General features: G+C 38.6%; 1 long non-coding RNA gene across 1 annotated transcript in view; it reads left to right on the top strand.

Annotated features, from left to right (window-relative positions):
• Positions 1-4,696, top strand: part of LOC307111347 — a 166,166-nt gene extending 161,470 nt beyond the window's left edge. The window contains exons 3-4 of the long non-coding RNA XR_013814544.1: positions 159-695; positions 2,340-4,696. This is a non-coding gene — a long non-coding RNA (uncharacterized lncRNA). The remainder of the gene's footprint in view (positions 1-158; positions 696-2,339) is intronic.
• The last annotated feature ends 11,143 nt before the right edge of the window (positions 4,697-15,839 follow it).

Raw genomic sequence — 15,839 nt, 5'->3', positions numbered from 1 at the left:
TATGAGCAGCCATGATCAGAGCATATTAAATTCCTAAGTCCTTATCATTTAGCACAGTACCTGGTACAGTAGACACATAGTAAATATCTGTTGATTGAGTAAGTTAAAAGATAAATTAATGTTTATCAATATTTAACACATTTTCTTCCATCCCTTAGTTCCATTCCAGTCCCAGTGGCTTTGAAGATGGAGAGTTGGGGCTATGAGTGAAGGAACTCAGGCAGCTTCTAGAAGAATCAATGAATCCTGATTTTATTTTAACATGAAGATAAACTTTAACCTTCACATATTTTTCACCAATTTTTTTGGACTATCACTCCAGGACAGTTCTCAATAAAAAAAAAAGTCATAAAGAAGCATTTTTTAATCTGTAGAAAACCTAAATAACATTTGTTTGTTTTAAAAACTGGACAACTAGAGAGAAGCTGTAAATCAATGCTGATCCCAGACGGAGTAAATAGCCAGTGTCTGAGAAAAGAATCTGAGGCTTAGATGGAAGTTGGACTGGGCAGCTCATGCTCTGGCCTGGCATGCTTCTCCCACATCTTTATTACCACATCCTGGCCACTGTTCCCTGCCTGCGTGCACAGACCCTGCCCCAAACCTGCGGGCCACCACTGTGAAATGCTAGTCATTACTCCCTCATCCAGGACCTTAGCAGAGGTGATGTTTTCGAGTCAACACAATTTGGATGTGTGAGTACATTTTTCTACGAAAATATTATAATTTTTACAATCAGGTATAAGATCTGATAAAAATATTCTATCCATAATGTCTGACATAGGTTGTTGACTATATCTCTGTAGGTTGGTCTATACATTTCACCATTATTTGAAAGATTTTGATGGGACATGGCTTTGGGTTCCAAACAGACTGCTAAAATATCATACTGCAGATAGATCAAGTAGACTCTCAATTTCTAAGCAAGTAAACACGCCTATCATACCAAGTAAACAACTTTCGAAAAAGCATATGTTTTTGATTCACCAGAGGCTCAAAATCTGGGCAGAATAAAATTTAAATCAGATTTTTATTTACAATTTAAAATGTTTCTAATGATTTTGAAGGTAGAAAAATGCAGGTATCTCATGTTCTCTTTCCCTGGCAGTGACACCAACCAGCCACTATATACCAGAGCACACCCTCAAAGGGGAACAAAGTCTCATTTGTCGATAGCAATAGGCAAACAACTCCAATGATTTCTCTCCTGGGCATCTCCTGTTTAGCAGCAGCCTTTTCTCTCCCCTATCATGCCAGACAAATTAAATGATCAGGGCTACTGCCTGTTATTGAATATCCAAACATCCAAAGGGATTAAATTTCAAATGTTCAGCAATAGATTGATACTGCTGCACGAGAAACTGGAAGCCAATAAACTGCTAGATTGAGTTTATGGCTCCATATGTAACGTCATCTAAAAGAGGATGCGACAGTTTGCAAAACAAGCAGCCTCTCGGCAGCATAAGCACTTGGCTCGGGCACTTAAGCAGGAGCTACAAGTCGGTTCTCGCATCCACAGCGCCTCTAGCCCTGCGAGGATTCTGTCACTATTCCGGTTTTCCTCCCACTGTGACCTAGCTTAAAAGTAATCTCATCCAGCAGTTGTTGGCTCGAGAAAACTAAAAATTAAATTGCATGACATTTGGAGTAAACATTATAGATTTGCTTAAACAAAATAAATCAGTCTGATATCTCAAGACTCTCAGCAGTTCTAATTCAGTGGGAAAAAAGAAAACAGAAGGAGCCCGCAGTTTCTGTCTTTCGTCAGATTATATAAAAGTAGTTGACATGAGTCAAACCATCCCTCTGTATTAGAAGCTGTTAATCATCGAAAAGTAACGGAGAGAGGATATATTTTAAATGCTTTTCCCCAATCACCTTTACATGTTCTCTCCATTCTACAATTTGAGAAATACTTACAATAAAAAACAAAACTTATATTCTAGTTCAGTGGTGGGGATTGTCCAGACCGGGGGCCATATAGGGCCCCCAAAATCATTTTGTCTGGCCCTGGCATTAAGGGTGGGTTAATTAATGTTTGACCAAATATAGCAGGCTAATCTTTAAGTTGACAATAGCCTGGTCTGTGTGCCTCAATGGTTGAGTATTGACCTATGCACCAAGAGGTCAAGGTTGAATTCCCTGTCAGGGTATATGCCCAGGTTGCTGACTAGAACTCCAGTGGGGGGCTTGTATTGTAGGAGGCAGCCAATCAATGATTCTCTCTCACCACTGATGTTTCTGTCTAGCTCTAGCCCTTGGAGGAAAAAAGGTTCCCCACCCTGTCTAATTTGTCCTTTCTTTTGTTCATTTATGCTGCCTATCTACACTAATAAAAGGAAAATATGCAAATTGACCATACCTCCATGATACCCATCAGCCAATCAGGAGTGAGAATGCAAATGAACCCAACAAAGATGGTGGGTTAATTTGCATACATCGGCGTGGAGTGAAGACTGAAGACTGAAAATTGAAGACTGAAGAGGCTTGGCTTCTTCGCTGTGGCCAGAGCGAAGGCCTGGATCCTGGGTGCCAGAGGAAAACTGGTGCCGGCAGCCAGGGGAAGGAAGGCCTATTGCACGAATTTTCATGCAATGGGCCTCTAGTACTATAGATAAAAGATTTTCCCCATTTCCAGATATATTTTACAATGATTAAAGCAAATGAAAAAATCACTTGGCCTAACATCCACACAGGACTTGTCCTCAAGGATTCTAGGTTTTTGTGGTCGTGGACAAATCCCTACACTGCATATGAATAGATTTTTAGCCACTGACCATGTATTTAATCAATCATTTCTAAGCATTTTATCATAGAAACAACTTTGGCAGGGCAAAACCACTTCTCTTCCCCTAGGACGCTACCCTACATAGAATACTGTACTGCTCCTGATCCTGCCCCTGGCTTTTTATCATGCAACTAGAGGCCCAGTGAATGAAATCTGTGCATGGAGGGGGCAGTTCCCTCATCCTGGCCTGCACCCTCTCACCATCTGGGACCTCTTGGGGGATGTCCAACTGCTGGAGATCAGGCCTAAACTGGCAGTCGGACATCCCTCTCACAATCCAGGACAGCTGGCTCCTAAGTGCTCGCCTGCCTGCCTGATGACCCTAACTGCTCACCTGCCTGCCTGATTGCCCCTAACTGCTCACCTGCCTGCCTGATTGCCCCTAAACGTTCTGCCTGCCTGCCTGATCTCCCCTAACCACTCACCTGCCTGCCTGATTGCCCCTAACCACTCTCCCTGCCTGCCTCATCACCCCTAACCACTTGCCTGTCTGCCTGATCACCCCTAACCACTCGCCTGTCTGCCTGATCACCCCTAACTGCTCACCTGCCTGCCTGATTGCCCTAACTGTCTCTGCCTCAGCCCCCGCCACCATGGCTTCGTCCGGAAGGACATCCGGAATAACGTCTGGAAGGTCGTTCGGTTGTCTGGTCTAATTAGCATATTACACTTTTATTATTACAGATGGGTAATATAGTGCTTTGGGCAGGGTGTAGCAGAGATCAGAATTGGAACTGAAAACAAATTATCTCCCCTTACTGACGCTTTGTCTGCTTCCTCTTCTACCTCCTTCACTTCAGTATATAGCCAAGAGTGGGCAGGATGCCACTGGAAAGTTCTATGCCACAAGATTATGATTGGGGTAGCAATGTAATTAATTCTACACAATATCCTGATGCCATATAGTCATTCAGGGCAAAAAGGCAATTTCAACAATTTTCTGTTTTTCGGCTCTATTAGTCATGCTATTGCCTCTCCTCTGAGCATATTAATTAATCTCCTTAAATTATCAATAACAACAGTAAATATTCTTGTTTTGTTCTCAAACTTAGGGGAAGAAACATTCTTTCTTTCATCATTAACTATGATGTTAGCTATTTTTGTAGATGTCCTTTTATATTTTGTGGATGTTCTTTTATCATTTTTTTAAACTTACTGACTGCTTTTAAAATGAATTGGTGTTAAATGTTGAATGTTATCAAAATAAGTATATATTTTTTAAAGAAATAATATTTTGCTTCCTATAAACTAGGCACTGTTCTAAAGTGCTTGACAAATAGTATCTCATTTAATCCTCCTAACAATCCTTTGAACTTGAACTACTGTTGAACCTATAATGAACTATTATTGTTCCCATTCACAGGTAAAGAAATAGGCATTGGGAGGTTCAGTAACTTACCCCAAATCACATGGCTAGTTAACAGCAAAGATAGTATTTGAACTGATAGAACCTGGCTTCAAAACCTGGTGGCACTGTGACATGTTGATTATTTTCTAGATATTCCTTGCAAATGTTACAGCCTAAGTAAACATTTGGCTTTTCTACAGATTGGCTTTCTCTGGTAATGGGGGTAAGAAATTGAATAACCCCCACATGGAGAGACAATCACTCCACATATTTAACAAGAGGGTGCATAAATAGAGGGAAAAGAAACAATTGGTAAAGATACTGATATCCCAGGCAGTGTTTCTCCGTGGTTGAGCGCCAACCTATGAACCAGGAGGTCATGGTTCAATTATGATTCAGGGCACATGCCCAGGTTGTGGGCTCAATCCCCAGTCGTGGACATGCAGGAGGCAGCCAATCAATGATTCTCTCTCGTCATTGATGTTTCTATCTCTCCCTCTCTGTAATCAATAAAAATCTATATATTAAGATACTGTTGATGACAATCCACTTTTTTGTGTGCTACTCAGTATAATTCCAAATAATCACTTTTTTAATATACTTCTTCCTTATTGCTGTAACATATGGACTGTACTTCAAAAGTTCAGAAATTATTTTCCCACAGAAACAGTGTTATGAATATATTATTATGTTCCCAGAAAAAGACACACACAAAAAAGCCTCTGGAGCCCTAACCAGTTTGGCTCAGTGGATAGAACGTCAGCCTATGGACTGAAGGGTCCCAGGTTCGATTCCTGTCAAGGGCATGTACCTTGTTGCGGGCACATCCCCAGTATGTGCAGGAGGCAGCTGATTGATGTTTCTCTCTCATCGATGTTTCTAACTCTCTATCCCTCTCCCTTCCTCTCTGTGTAAAAATCAATAAAATATATATTTTTTAAAAAGCCTCTGGAACTCATGGTGATAGAAGAGTGAGTGCAGCATTCAAAATTGACCTTTGAAATTAACCTGCTTGACATTAAAGCCCATCCCCTCTTCTTACAAACTGCGTCGTAGCCTTGGAAGAATTACTTAGCTTCTTGTTCTATGAGTTTTCTCATCTGTACAATTGGGGTAATAGCATAACCTATCTTCGAGCATTATTGTGAATGTTTAATGGTAAAGCGCTCATAAAATACTCAACGCATTTCCTGGTATATTCAATTAATGTCAGTCATAATCATGCTTTCACTCATGTACCCCTAAAACAATGCATTAATTGTGCTAATTCAGTGAAACCTGTTTTTATGGAAAAATCAATTCTGAATTCCAGACTGAAACATCAGGACCACATTTAACTTAAACAGTGGAAACTTAATTGGCAGAAGTTTGGGGGCAAGATAGAAGCTTTGGGTTACCAGCACTTTGCTGATTTTATCAGTAATAGATTCATGAGATACTTCAGGCATCTGCTTGTTTCCCTGCTACATAAAAAAGGTATGAGTTTATCCTAAGCTGACTGTAAATCATTTACTATAGAAATTCCCATAACGGGAATGTTAAAAACATTCACAAGGGTTCCCACTGAGTTATAATACAGAGTGGATTTTCTATGGATCATATCCAAACATCTATACATTCTTGCACCTGAGCTCTATCAATACAATCTATAATAATCTATTATAATAAAAGCATAATACGCAAATCGACCAAACAACCGAACAGAAGAACAACTGTCCGGACCACGTTCTGGATAACCACGCTATGTCACATACTGGCACCAGGCCAGCCAAGGCGGGTGTGATGTGATTGGTTGGGTGTGGGAGGGGGGGCACTGACATCACCTCATGATTGCCCCGCAGAGGGATGCCCAGGCCACCGGCTGGCGGGGCAATCGATTTGGGGGAGAGGGCTCTGCAATCGCCCCAAAGAGGGAGGCCCAGGCCACCCTCTGCACAGGGATCCATCAGGGAGCCCTGGCCAGGTGGGTGGGGCCTCGCTGTGCAGGGAGATTGATCTGGGGGCCCCACAATCAATTGCCCCACAGAGGGAAGCCTAGGCCACTATCCAACGATGCTGTGGCAGGTGTGCGGGGGCCGGCTAGTGATCACCCCACAGAGAGAGGCCCAAGCCAGCCAAGCAATCGCACCCACACCTATAGCCCGCCGAGGAAGGCGACTAGTGGCAGGGAAGGGGAGGCAGTGCCACATAGATGGCAATCAGTGGCAGCGGCAGGGGTGGGGCCAGCTGCTATCAGCTGGGGGAAGGAAAGCCCGAATAGGCCCTGATCGCCAACCTGGCCTAGGAACCCTACCTGAGGGGTCCCAGATTGCGAGAGGAACAGGCTGGGCTGAGGGACACCCCCTGGTGCACGAATTTCATGCACTGGGCCTTTAGTATAATTCATAAATGGATTTCATGTACATACTACAAAATTAAGAGGAAAATAATGTCTTCACTTGAGAAAGAATCCTTAAAGAGCTGGCTCAGTTGTGGGGTGTTTTTCTCTCTCACATTTTTTCTTGTTTTATTTATATTTCAGTTTCCAGCAGCTATAAAACTGTATTCAAAATATCCAACGTGTTAAATCTTCTACAAAGACCAGCTGTCTGCCCAACTGCAATTTTTTAATGTAAGCTGTTTGGATTGGAGGGTAGCAAAGAAAAAAAAAAAAGAGGATGGAGGAGGTTGGATGAATCCATATGACGTAAAAGAATTTGTTTCTATTATAAGAAAACTGCTAATTAGGTTAAAATACTGGAATATACAAATTTAAAAGTGCTTCCATATGTTAGTTGGCTAATAATGGCGATGGACAAATGAGAATGCCAATAACTTTTTACATTAGTCCAATTATACTTTTCCAAATAAACCCCAAATTCTGTGCTAACAAATGTCTTTCCTGGCAAAATAATTTCTTTTTCATAAAAATGTCATGAGGGCTAGAGTAAAATTTTTATATAGAAAACATCTGAAGCAACCCCAATGGACTTGTGATCCGATTGAGTCTCATGCCGTATAAGAGGGATAAATATTAAATTTCAGCCACCGGTTTCCTAATAGAAATCTAATCTCAACTTTAATTATATCTGCTCTCTTGGTTCCATGATTATAAAAATTCAAGGGGAAAATATGCAGGAATAAGTTGTCCTTCATAAAAGGTTTCATTCCCTTTGGAATGTATCATCGTTCAATGTGACTAACAATGATTTCTGGGTAGCACAATGATCACTTCACTGGAAAAATACCCCACACTTCTCTCCCTCTTATTTGCACCTTATTAAGAAAATCTTGAAGCCATTATTTTCTTTCTGCATGCTCTTACAAGGGTAACTAATTATACTAAAGCATAATCTCTAAGTTTCTTACAATCATCACCTTTAGAAAATGGCAACGGTTTAAGAAACGTGTTAATAAGGGAATTATTGCTTAAAATTAAAGAAATCTATTTGATTTGGTTCAAAATATATCTGTGAGACATATGTGTGTATGCACATGTATTATATGTACATGTGTGTTTGTGTGTGTGTGTGTGTATGTGTGTGTGTGTGAGAGAGAGAGAGAGAGAGAGAGAGGAGAGGAGAGGAGAGGAGAGGAGAGGAGAGGAGAGGAGAGGAGAGGAGAGGAGAGGAGAGGAGAGGAGAGGAGAGGAGAGGAGAGGAGAGGAGAGGAGAGGAGAGGAGAGGAGAGGAGAGGAGAGAGCTTAGTTTGTACATAAACATTATTGGCACACAATTAAATGTTCTTGTGCTCCATGATCATTTCCAAACAATAAACTCTGGGAGAGAGTAACTGGCTTTCACAAACTCAGGGAGGAAGCATTTATTCAAACACATGTAGAGAGAAGAACAATATTATCCATTCATGTCTGCTAAAACAAGGTGGCTCATTCTAACATCCAAAAGACCCAAGCTTGTGTCAATCATGTACGTTCTTGAGGTCCCTGGGCAGTGGAAATACTTTAGTTTATGCATGGCCTATGTCACATAAAGACCCGACAACCCCTCTTATTTCTTGTCTCCCCTGCATCTTCTTCTCAGCTTCTACACCCCAAAGGTTCCGGGTTTATCATACAGCACTACATAATAAAATCAATGCATCCTGCTGATGCTGCTGACCCCGTTAGGTGATCCAGCAAGTCTCCTTTATTTTGGATCCTCAGCTCTTCAGAGTGAAGCATCTAAAAGACAAATACTACTCTCCCTTGCATAAAAGACTATCTTTTGCAGTATCACCTAAATGTCTTCTTCCCTGACACAATCATGATTGGAAAGGAAGGGTGAAGGAGAGTGAATTCCCTCCTACCACATGGGTGAAGGTCAGGAGGAACAAAGGTAGTAAAAGGTATTAATCAGAGGATGAGAACTTCCATTATTTTTTTTTCTTTCTTTATTGATTAAGGTATTCTTTCATGTAACAATCAACACCTAACTTGCTCACCATTGATCACTGGAAATGGAGCAACCAGAAATTCCTCAGGGCAACTATTTGTGGTAAGAGAGAGTGAAATATAAGGATATGTTCGGAGTTGTCTGCTATACTTTGTTATTAGTTTGTAAACCTAGTATTCCTTCTAGACTAAATGGCTAGGATTCCCATAGTAATCTCCAAAATAAATAAGAAACAGTTTGGTAAGTACCACCAATTATACACTGTTCATCAGAATGGGGATTGATTTTAAAAGAAACTGCATAAATAGTATCAATACTGAGATTTAGAATACTTACATGTATAAGTTTACCAACTTATACATAACTGGAAGACATTTTATTATATAATAAAATGACTGCCTGTTCAATAATTCTCACCTCTTAACTCGTAATCTCATACTTTTATAACATATTCACTATATCTCTGCATGTCAACATTTTCCTGTATCACAGGATAAATATTTTCTTTTTTGAATAATTATACTGTCTGACCTCTCTCTTATTGACTTTGTAACTTAGACATAACCCTCATATGACTGACCAACATTTTCAAGGTACGGCAGGTGTCACACAATTTTTCAAGGTTTTAGGACAACTTTCTATCTAGAGCCGTCAAAAGCAACTTTATTAATTTCCCTTGAATTTACCTTGTTGGTAGTGCTGGTTCTCTCTCACCTGCAACAGCTCATAGGAGGGACCTATTTGCCTTACTAATTTTCATATTTTTCTCAGGTTTCTTGTTTTACTTCATGACCAAAAAGTAATTTCTAAACAGAGATAATGTTATTTCTCCACTGCAAAGCCTCTTAAATAATAGATACTTAATTTCATTCCCCTCTTTTTCAATGAAGCATAAAAACTTTCTTAAAGTATTTGTTCCTTGCGAGGCTAACCATACATTTTGAACAGTAAAGTTTCTTGTGTGTGTGTTTTAGCTTCCAATAAAATGTTTTTTTAAAATTTCTTTATTGATTAAGGTATTATATATGTGTCCTTATTCCCCCATTATCGCCCCCCCCCCCCCATTCATGCCCTTACCCCCCTATTGTCTGTGTCCATTGATCAGGCTTATATGCATGCATATAAATCCTTTGGTTGATCTCTCCCTTACCCCCACCGTCCCCTACCTTCCCTGAGGTTTGACGTTCTAATTGATGTTTCTCTGTCTCTGGATCAGTTTTTTTTTTCCATCAGTTTATGTTGTTCATTATATTCCACAAATGAGTGAGATCATGTGATATTTATCTTTCTCTGCCTGGCTTATTTCACTTAGCATAATGCTCTCCAGCTCCTGGAGACCAATAAAATGTTTAATGCAAAGAAATATTTGCTAGTTTTTGAAAGAAGTGATTATAATAGATTCAACCATAGGACTGGATGGAAGGTTTAGATAGAAAGGAACCAAATTGGTAGAAGGAAAGATGCTTAGACAATGCAAATAGTTTAAAATATAATATGAAAGGAATAAAAATCATTGAGTTCATTTTTAATTAAAAAATAAAAATTCATAAGATCCTGTGCAAGCATTAAAGTATAGAAAGCTAATATTTGTTCATAAAACCATCTCAATGAAAGCTGAATGCAGAATATTAAACCATTAGACTACTTATGAGATGTAGCAAAGGAGTTCATTTAATTCCTTAATAAATGGAAATGGAAAAATACACTCTGAAAGGGAAAAATACGCAGTAAACGCCTTATAAAAGATACACTGGGCATTGCAATGCAAGATTAACAAATACACCTTTTAGGATGTTTTTCATTGGAATAATAGGGGTTTTGTTTGTAGATTTTACATATGTAGAGCTATGATTTCTTCTTCTTCACTCCTCACATTCTCCCAGACATCAAGCCCAGTTGATCTTTCTCAATACCTTTAATATGCATCCCTTCCTTTTAATTCCACAGGCACCATCCTGGTGCAAACCCTGTCATCTCATACCTAAATTCTGATCTTGACCTCTTAACTAATCTGTCTGTTTTTAATTTTTTCCCCATCTAACTCTTTCTACCTGCCACTTCCAGAGTAAAACCTCATTAGTAATGCAACTTTGCTTTTCTAAAACTCTGTAATGTTTCCCTGAATCCCATGAAGTAAGCTATGAAAATTTAACTTGGTGCTAAAGGCCTTCGGTGAACTGATTCCAGCCAACCGTGTGTCTCTATGTCTCTGTGCTCTAACAGAGCCCCGGACTGTCTGTCAGGACCTGCAGACAACTTGTGTGCCCAGCCTCCGTGGCTTTGCTGGTAAAATTCCCTCAACCTGGACTGCTCTTCAATCTCCTTTATCCCTATTTGAATTCTACTCATATTTTACACACTTCTCAAATCAAGTGTCATCTCTTCTGCAGACTTTATTTTCATGTTTCTGCAGTTGAAAATTATTTCTATCTTTTAAACCACAGCCTCATTTGGGCATAAGTCAGAATTATAAGCTGTAATTGACCAAGTGCCTAGGATTTGTCTGGTCCTGGCACTTTTCATACTTTATATTATCTACCACTTCTAGATGTCCAAAGAATCAAGCCCAGAACTAACACACAGCAGTAACACACCAAATCATTGTTGAATGAATGAGTTACACACAAAAACTTAGTGGTAACCTAACAATGATCCATGCTTTGCACCTGATAATAGTTGTTGAAAAAGTATTATTCATATCCCCCAAGTGTTACTTACTGAAAAATTTAAAAAATTCATGCATATAAAGTACTTACTATAATACCTAGTACAAAGTAAGTGCTCAAAAATAGTTATTTTGTTATTAATATGTTATAATTTTATTAGAATTTATAATAAGTGTATGTTAAAGGTTGTATATTTCTTCATCTGTCTCACATACACTCTCACTCAATGGATTTAAAATTTTTCTTTATATAAAAAAAGAAAAATGATGAAAATATTAAGCACTTTAGTATTATGGATGAATAATTTAAAATATTGGGCAGGTTAGTATTATAGGTATACAATTAAATTAATTAGGATTCTGATAAGACACAAAATTTAGAAGTCCAATTTTCTATTTTAAAAGGGGGTTTCATTTTCTTTCCTTTTTTAAAAGTTGAATTTATTGGAGTGACATTAAGATTATATAAGTTTCAAGTGTATAATTCTATGTATTTGCATTGTGTTATTTTTAAATTACAGTCGATATAGAATATCAGTCACTTATACAACTTACAAAGTGATCACCCCAATAAACCTAGTGCCCATCTGACACCATATGTAGTTATTACAATATTGTTGATTATATTTCCTACTAGAGGCCTGGTGCACGAAATTCATGCATGGGGGGGGGGGGTGTCCCTCAGCCCAGCCTGCACCATCTCCAATCTGGGACCCCTCAAGGGATGTCCGATTGCCCATTTCTTCCCGATCCCATGGTGGAATCGGGCCTAAACGGGCAGTCGGACATCCCTCTCACAATCCAGGACTGCTGGCTCCCAACCACTCACCTGCCTGTCTGCCTGATTGCCCCTAACTGCTTCCGCCTGACAGCCTGATCACCCCCTAACCATTCCCCTGCCAGCCTGATCAATGCCTAACTGCTCCCCTGCAGGCCCAATTGCCCCTAACTTCACTCCCCTGCCGGCCTGGTCACCCCTTACTGCCTTCCTCGGCCAGCCTGATTGCCCCTAACTGTCCTCCCCTACAGGCCTGGTTCCCCCCAACTGCCCACCTCTGCTGGCCCAGTCACCCCTAACTGCCCTCCCCTGCCGACCTGGTCGCCCCTAACTGCCCTCCCCTGCAGGCCTGCCCCCCCCCCAACTGCCCTCCCCTGCAGGCCATCTTGTGGTGGCTAACTTGTGTCCACATGGGGTGGCCATCTTGTATGTTGGAGTGATGGTAAATTTGCATATTACCCTTTTATTAGATAGGATTCTGTACTTTACATCCCTATAACGACCAATTTGTACTTCTAAATCCCTTCACGTTTTTCACATATTCCCCCCTCCCTGCCAACACCTCCATTCTGTTAACTATCAAAATGTTCTCTGTATCTGAGTCTGTTTCTGTACTGCTTGTTTAATATATAAATGAAATCATATGGCATTTGTCTTCCCCTGTCTTACATATTTCACTTAGCATAATACCCTCCAGGTCCATCCATGTTGTTGCACATGGCAAGATTTCATTCTTTTTTATGTCTGAATAATATTCCATTGTATATATGCACCACTTCTTCTTTATCCATTTATCTATTGATGTGGACACTCAGGTTGCTTCCAAATCTTGGCTATTGTAAATAATGCTGCAATGAACATATAGATGTGTATGTCTTTTCAATGTAAGTGTTATGGGTTTCATCAGATAAATACCCAGAAGTGGAATTGCTGGGTTCTTCTTTGTCTCTTGTTATAGATCTTTGTTTTAAAGTATATTTTGTCTAGTATAAATATTGCTACCCCAACTTGTTTTATTTTGTTTCCATTTTCATAAAATATCTTTTCTACCCCTTTACTTTCAGTCTGTGTGTGTCTTTTTATCTGAAGTGATTCTCTTATAGAGACTATTTATAAAGATCTTGTTTTACTATCCATTTAGTCACACATGGTTTTTTTTATTGGAGCTCGTAACCATTTGCATTTAAAGTAATTGTTAATAGATATGTATTTATTGCCACTTGGTTATTCATATTTTAATCTTTTCTTTTCTTTTTCTATTTCTTAAAAAAAGACCCTATAACATTTCTTGCAGTCCTGATTTGGTGGTGATGCATTCCTCCACCTTTTTCTTGTCTGTGAAACTCTTTACCTGACCTTCAATTTTAAATGATAGCTTTGTTGGGTAGAGTAATCTTGGTGGTAGATCTCTGCCTTTCATTGCTTTGGGTAATTCATGCCAATCCCTCTGTCCTGAAATGTTTTTGTTTAGAAATAGCTAACAGTCTTATGGGAGCTCCCTTGTAGGTAACTAACTGCTTTTCTCTCGCTGCTTTTATGATTCTCTTTGTCTTTAATCTTATGCATTTTAATTATGATGAATCTTAGTGTGGGCCTCTTTGGGTTCATCTTGTTTGGGACTGTCTGTGATTCCTGTACTTCTATGTCTATTTGCTTCACTGGGTTAGAAAAGTTTTCTGTCATTATTTTTAAAAATAAGTTTTCAATTTCCTTTCTCTTCTGTTGGCACCCCTATGATGTGAATGTTGCTATGCTTGAAGTTGATCCAGACACTCCTTAAACCATCCTCATTTTTTTGGATTCTAAAAAGGGTTCATTTTTTAAAGTGAGGTGTCATACCTAAAAATCTGTAGCTACCTGGTGGTTTAAAGGGAAAATTCATCAGTGTTCTCTCCACCACACTTCTCATTACTTTCTCACCTCTAATTGTCCAGGCCTATTTTTGTCTCTATATTTGCAGCCTTGCATTTTCTGGTGCAAGGGAACAGTTGAGGAATTCCTCTTGTACTAGATAGAGATGAGAAATTTAGAAAGACCTTTCTTTTATTCATATTTGCCCAAACTAATAATTTGTTCTCACCTAAATTATAGCCTTTCTTTGGTGGATAGGTTGGTTATAGCTTAAACTCAAAGATCCCATGATTGAGTCCTAAGAGGGAAAGTTGTTTATTTGTTTGTTTCTCTGAAAACTAACTGCTATAAACTATGTAAGAAGCAGCTGGGAGAGATCAAGATGTCAGCACTCCAAAATTAGAAGAAAGCAGTTTGGTAGGAAATGATGAACCATCTTTATTCTCAGGTTACAACTGAAAGAAATTAAGAGGAACCAGGAAAGTGGCAGCTTTCTGGCCTAAAGTTGGAAAATATATAACCCTCCCTCTCTGAACATGTCCTTCATAGGAATTATGTACTTTATGGAACATTTTGAAACGTTATATTGCTTCAAGTAGTTCCTCTGTTTTCTAATAGTCTGATCAGCTATTTCAAAAGAAGAAATTGATTGTACTATGAAAAATCTATATAAACTACATAATTATTTATCATTAAGCCAGACCCTTCAGGCCAGGGTCTCTCTTACACAAGGAATTTGCATCTAAAATGTCTACCTGAAACAGTTGTTAATTTCCAAGCTCAACTTTATTTGCTCTCAAACATTTATATTCCAGTTCTGATTAATCTGATAGTTTGAGCAATGACATTATCTTTGTCAACTGAGTTGGCATTTGGGTAGGGAACACTTTATTCAAGGAATACAGATAACTATGAGTAATAACATACTATGTACCAAAGATCTACTAAAGAACATGGTTAAGTGAAAATGTCATATATCCATTTGGTAAATGATTTTTTAAAGCACTATTTATGTAGCACATTGAAGAAGTTAGAAAGTGTGTCTAATTATTTAAAGATAATAAAGTTGGCTCATTTTAGGTATAATACACCAGCCTTCTGGTAGACCTTCTCCAAACACTGTGTAATTCAGTATAAAGAGAACAAAGGTGGGTGTATCATTGGGATGATTTATCTAAATTAAAGTTGTCAGAGTGTGACCAAGCAGAGCCAAAATATATCCACAGCTCTGAAATCTAGTTTCCCTTCCCCAGTAAAATATGTTCCCGTCTTCAATAAAAGCAGGTTTCAAATAAAGGGATCAAGGTTAAAACTTAAGTGATAATCTTAGAAATATATCTCTGAAGAGTTTAATCTTGTTACTTGGAAATGTTAATTGTGAACCCATTTCCCAAAGATACAGAAAAGCAAATTTTGTTCTCTTCTTTTCTTTTTACTTTTTTTTTTTTTAAACTTAGAAGACATCTGCACATCTATATGCACAACTAGGTTACAGACTGAGTAATAGTAAACCATGATCAATTACAGTGCTAATAAGGCAGAAGAAGGTAAAGAACAACTGGCCAGGGATTTTGAATTGTTCTAGATTCTATATAGAGCAACTTCATTCTACAATATAAAGTCTACCTAGGAAACAAAGATGCTTTGGAAAATCAAGATTGAGTCAGCTTTAGATAACCTGTCATGTGTTCTTAGAAATTCAAGAAACAACTAAGAAAATTTAAGAAGTTTTTTGTGTTTTTAACTACTTATATGTAAAAGCTTTCATTAGATGTTGGTGAGAGGTACACAGATGTATTAAACATTTTTCCTATCCTCAAGAAATTTATCACTTAGAAAAAAATGTTTCAAACTAATTTTAATGCAAAAGTGTAAAAGAGCATATAAAGGAGATACAAAATTTTATTTTTATATCTATGATATGGAGTTTTAATCATCAGATTAAAAATAGTTTGTTTGATTTTATTGAGTTGAAAAGGATGAGAGAAAAGACATCTATATATATATAACCCTAATATGCAAATAGACTGAACAGTGGA

This window comes from Cnephaeus nilssonii, assembly GCF_951640355.1.
Source record: "Cnephaeus nilssonii genome assembly, chromosome: 2".
Classification (NCBI taxonomy): Eukaryota; Metazoa; Chordata; class Mammalia; order Chiroptera; family Vespertilionidae; genus Cnephaeus; species Cnephaeus nilssonii.
Note: the sequence above shows the minus strand (reverse complement) of the source record. Positions and strands in the feature narration are given on the sequence as shown.